General features: G+C 38.8%; 1 pseudogene; it reads left to right on the top strand.

The window, feature by feature from the left end:
- Positions 1–1,740: 1,740 nt before the first annotated feature.
- LOC130095991 (coiled-coil domain-containing protein 106-like) lies at positions 1,741–4,073 on the top strand (annotated as a pseudogene).
- Positions 4,074–5,535: the final 1,462 nt, after the last annotated feature.

The raw sequence follows: 5,535 nt of genomic DNA, 5'->3' as shown, positions 1-5,535 counted from the left end.
GCATGCTAGAAACATGCTAAAACATGCTAGCAACACTTATCTGAGTGAAAACACATTGTATAATCCCCATAATAAAGGACATTTTTGTAACTGACATTGACATACTCCTCCTATATTTACCTACATAAATGCACATTTCCCACCGTGCTCTGTCTTCCTAAAGCCACCAGATGGCGGTGGAACGGGTGCGAGGGCCCTTTCATCGTTGCTTGTTTTAATTTGAATTTGAATTCATCTCCAGCGCGCCTGAGCGCGGGATTTGACGTTGGCGGTCGCTGCTGAGAAATGGAGATGAAGATTATAAAGGGCTGAATTTGGATCTGTTTCTTGCAAACAACGTATGGATTCTAAAGATTTGGATTACATCAGGCTAATACAATTGATGTTTTTTGTGAATTTATGTTGTGTTTTATTGGAGAAAACGCTTTTTGTGTCTCACAGTAAATAAACTAAATACTACAAAATGGTTAAACGATTAAACAAGGTATTTTTAAGGTTTTAAAGTGTAGGCTATTCTTGTTTATTGTTTACAGAACACTGTAATTTACTGTAAAAGGCAAATAGGTCACCACAATGTCAAATAAAAAAATCTAAAATAAAGAGTAAATCTTTAAAAGTGCTATGCCGTAATATCCCAGAATCTATCAAAGCATAACTATCACATTTATATTTCAGAGTTTACTATCCACTACGTAACCTTGTATTTTGCATTTACTGTGGTACACAACAATGACCCTAACAATTACACTTTATATTAAGTGGACAGTTCCTGAGGAGTTACCATGTAAGTACACTGTTAATACAGTGTTGCACAGAGGTTTGGGTTTTGCATAATACATGTAAGTTATGACCGTTTTACACTTTATATTAAGTGGACAGTTCCTGAGGAGTTGCCATGTAAACTGTTAGTACAGTTGCACAGAGGTTTGGGTTTTGCATAATACACAGTAAGTTATGGCCATTTTACACTTTATATTAAGTGGACAGTTCCCGAGGAGTTACCATGTAAGTACACTGTTAGTACAGTTGCACATAGGTTTGGGTTTTGCATATTACATGTAAGTTATGACAGTTTAACACATTGTATCAAGTGCAGAGTTCCTGAGGAGTTACCATGTATATACACTGGTACCACAAGGGAACACTTTAGCTGTAATTCAACATAAGTCCTGCCGGTCATATAGTAAATACATGGTATACACATAGGAATCATCATGGTTTCAGTGTGTTCTTAACTGGTAACTACAGTATGGAAGACTGCGTGTTGAAGTGGAACAACTTGTGTGAATACATATTGTTGTTACAAAATGTAGTTACATAATGCCTGTTACACATGTGTACTTACTGTAGTGGAAAAAGTGTTGTTACCAATGTCCTGTTACACATTTGTACTTACACATACCTTTCCGTGGGTTGTTACATATGTGTAGTTACACAAATATTACAGTTGTAAATACTATGTACCAATGTGTATTTACACTGTACATACTAAGTACATATCTAGTAACCATGTAAGTTCACAGGTATTAGGGCCACTTAATATAAAGTGGGACCCTCTTAGGATTTCAGTTTAGATTTTTTTGGACTGGTGAAAGTATATATGTAAGATGTCCAAGGGAAATTTGATGATCATTGGCCGTAGTTTTGGAACACTAAACCATGTTAGGCCTTTTCACTTTTTCAAGTGTTTTAGAATATTTGGCTACATTTGTTAGACAGGAACATTAACCATTTCCTTTAATGTTTTTACAAGCTGATGTGGCCCAGCAAGTAGATGAAGAACACCAAGGTAAAGACGCCGACAATGATATTCCTATTGTTGCAGTGGCATCTCCAGAAGCAGGTGAGTTTGTATTTACTTAATGGGGAACTAAACAGGGCTGCGTTTCCCAAAAGTATCGTAAGCCTAAGTTGATTGTAGAGACCATTGGTGGCAATTGTTTTTTTTAGTTTTTTTTTTTAGATCAGCTGCTCTAGCTGAAGTCTTGTGCAGACTAGAGCTCTGACTCAAGCAAACCCATGGTAACTTCAGCCAGATGTAGCCTCCTCTGGGTTACCGAGATTGACATGAGCAGCTAACTTGTTTCAAATCATGTAAAAACTTAGCCCATATATACCATCATTCTGTGTTCACCGTAGGATTGGGTGATATTCCAAAAAACTCACCAAAACAAGAATTATGAAGCTCTCACTGATCTAATTAAAAAAAAAGTCTGCATGTTAGGGAACATCATTCATTTTGTGCAAGCCCATTTTCATGTGTGACCCTTTAACCAAAACTACAACAGACAATCACACTCTTGTTCCAATGTGCATATATGGGTAAATAAATACTTGATCTAGCACTGATGGCCATATTACACAAGGGAAACCCATTGCATTATGGTACTGTCACGGTCACCAGCTCTGTCACCTCCACCACAGTACATCTCCCATCATCCTTCATGATCCCCACCTGCACTCAAGCAGCCATCACCACACCTGTTGCAGATCACCACCTGATTACTGATGCACGACACCTGCACCAGCTCATCACCACCACCCTTCATAAACCTGCACATCTATAATCATCCAGCCATACCTGCAATACATCTGACTGTTACATTTCCACCTGCCATTCTCGTTCACTGCTTCAGACTCCCCTGCATTGTAAATAAACCTGTTTATATATCACTCCGTTGTCTTACTCTTCTGTTCCGTGACAGGTACATCATGTTTAAAACCGAAGAAACGTTTGTACTGTTTGGGCATATGAAAACTATATGATATCACAGATCTTCTATGACATGTTTATAAAAAAAAATCCTGGTGTTGATAATATTACATTGTTTTTAAAGGTGGACATGAGGAGTCTTCCTCCTTGGGGTAAAAAGACAAGCTGATGTTCATGGCCCAGGCAATAAAGGCACTTGAAGAGGAGCGAGATTTTCTCCGTCAAACTGTCCTAAAACTCTCAAGTAAGAAACGTATATCTGTTTTGCTCTATTGACTATTTTATTAAAGAATTTAGTAATTACTGAACAAGTTGAATTTTTTAACTTCCACGTCAATCCTGAACTGCTTCTCTAAGCTGACTTTTTATCTAACTAAATGTGTTATTGTGTTCTTAGACAGAGGGGAAAAAAAGAAAATTAGGAAAATCTTGGACTCGTGCACTGAATGCAGCACCAGTGGCACCGATGAGGAGTCCCTGAGTTCTTGCTTCTCTTCAGAGTCATCTGATAGCAACATTCCTCGGAAGAGGGAAAGAGGTCATAAAAAGAAGACCAAGAACTCTACCAGGTCAAATACCAGGCACAGCTCACGTGGTGAGTGCATGTTCTGTTTTTGGATATCATCTTTCTGTTGATGTGCATTTACTCCTTGTAACACATGGCAAATATTGGTTATCAGTCTCCATGACTACAATTGGAACTGATATCGTCCCTGAAAAAGTCAGTTGACCCCTAGCTTTGATGTTTTCAATGAGTTAAATAGAAGGCAATTGGCTTTGGAAGCAAAACTTTCTTATTTTATATTCATTATATCTTGTCATGTATTGTCAGAACATTAACATATTTAGAAAATGTCTGAGAAATGCAAACATGATTTTTAAGATAGGAAACTAATTGTAAAAAATGCTAGCGGTTCAAGAGCACCAATATTTTTTTTATGTTTGTTTTACAATAGTGTATGCCTTTACCTGGAAAATGATCAGTTTGATGCAAGTCTTGTTTTTTGGTTTTGGTTTATCTTCATAAAGGAAGCTTTGATCTTTCTACAGCAACAACCCCAGACGATGTACTGAAGCGGTACAATAAAGTTTTTCACGCCTTCAAGAAAGAAGTATCAGTAAGGCATGCACCAAAGTTGGGGTTGACCGAAATACACTGGCATTAACAGCTGTTGTGGCTGAAATACAGCTTGTTGATCAAGAGTTTTACTGAAGCATCCCAAAGTTCAGATTAAAGGAGGAGAAACTCTGCGACTTTGCAAAGCGGTGCCTGCAGTCAATGACAGCAGACCTAAGGTCTACAATAGAAAATGCCAAAAAAGAGCGTAAACTGCTGCCAATAACATACAAGTTGAGATAGAAAGACCTAAAACCTCCAAGCTGTTTATTTAATTATGTTTAGACATTATTGTTAAAGGAACACGCCGACTTTTGGGGACTTTAGCTTATTCACCGTATCTCCCAGAGTTAGATAAGTCCATACATACCCTTTTCATCTCTGTGCGTCCCGTAACAAAGCCTAGCTTAGCCCAAAGACTGGAAGTAAATGGCTTCAGCTAGCATACTGCTCCCAATAAGTGACAAAATAACGCCAACATTTTCCTATTTATATGTTGTGATTTGTATAGTCACAGTGTGTACAAATAACAAGGCGAAGCAACCATTACCATCAGAGGATTACCATCAGAGGGCACTCTAACCCTAACAAATAACCACACATCCACAGACTCCATTGCCCATAATACTTTGCCCAGACTAATCAGCCATGATCACATCCACCTGTATGTCATTACCTTGTTTAGCTCACCCCATATAAGCCTGGTTTTCTCATTCATTCTCTGCGAAGTCTTGTTTAGTGTTTCTACTGCAATTGGCTTTATGCACAGCTTCACTACTTCCTGAACTTCAGCCAGCCCTTTGTTTCCTGTCTGTCATTATTGGACAAATGGATTAATCCAGGTGTGCCTGGCCTCAGTAACAATAATCAAGCACACCTGGATTAATCAGTTTGTCCAATAATGACAGACAGGAAACAAAGGGCTGGCTGAAGTTCAGGAAGTAATGAAGCTGTGCATAAAGCCTATTCCGAGCATTCTCTCTGTTGTTCCCGTGTTCGTGGTTTTTGATCTTTGCCTGTTTCTTGGATTCCCCTTTTTGCCTGTGTCCCCTGCCTTTTTGTTTGTTTGTTTGTTTGGACTGCTTATTTTGTGTTTATGACCTCTTGCCTATTATCTGGATTACGTCTTTGAATTACCCTTACAAAATAAACTGCATTTGGATCCTCAACCTTTGTGTCTCAGAGCAGTCAAGTCAAGTCACCTTTATTTATATAGCGCTTTTTACAATACAGATTGTATCAAAGCAGCTTCACAGTGAAAACATGAAAATAATACAACAAAGTTAGTTTCTAGAAGAGATTGCTTCATAGTCCACCTTAAGTAAGGCAGATCAATAATATAGTTGAATATTAAATGTCCCTAACTAAGCAAGCCAAAAGCCAAGGCAACAGTAGCAAGGAACCAAAACTCCATCAGGTGACTGGAGAAAAAAACCTTGGGAGAACCCAGGCTCAGTCGGGGGGCAGGGGCCTGTTCTTCGTACGTCGCTAACTCACTTAGCTGGATTTGATTGTTGGCGATTTGGCATGATCTTGGATTGTTTGGTTCTTCGACGCTCATCCTGATTTGCTGTCATAGCAACAGGTGCGCAAGCTTGAACCTGCTCGCGAGCAGGCTTATTTCATGTTAACAGGATTAGATTGCGGCTTTATAAAGGAGCTGATACGGGAAGTCTTTTAGCACAGCGCGATAGTATAGGATACT

The sequence above is a fragment of the Rhinichthys klamathensis genome, unplaced genomic scaffold (genome assembly GCF_029890125.1).
Source record: "Rhinichthys klamathensis goyatoka isolate OS25496 unplaced genomic scaffold, OSU_Roscu_1.1 h1tg000194l_1, whole genome shotgun sequence".
Taxonomy (NCBI): domain Eukaryota; kingdom Metazoa; phylum Chordata; class Actinopteri; order Cypriniformes; family Leuciscidae; genus Rhinichthys; species Rhinichthys klamathensis.
Note: the sequence above shows the minus strand (reverse complement) of the source record. Positions and strands in the feature narration are given on the sequence as shown.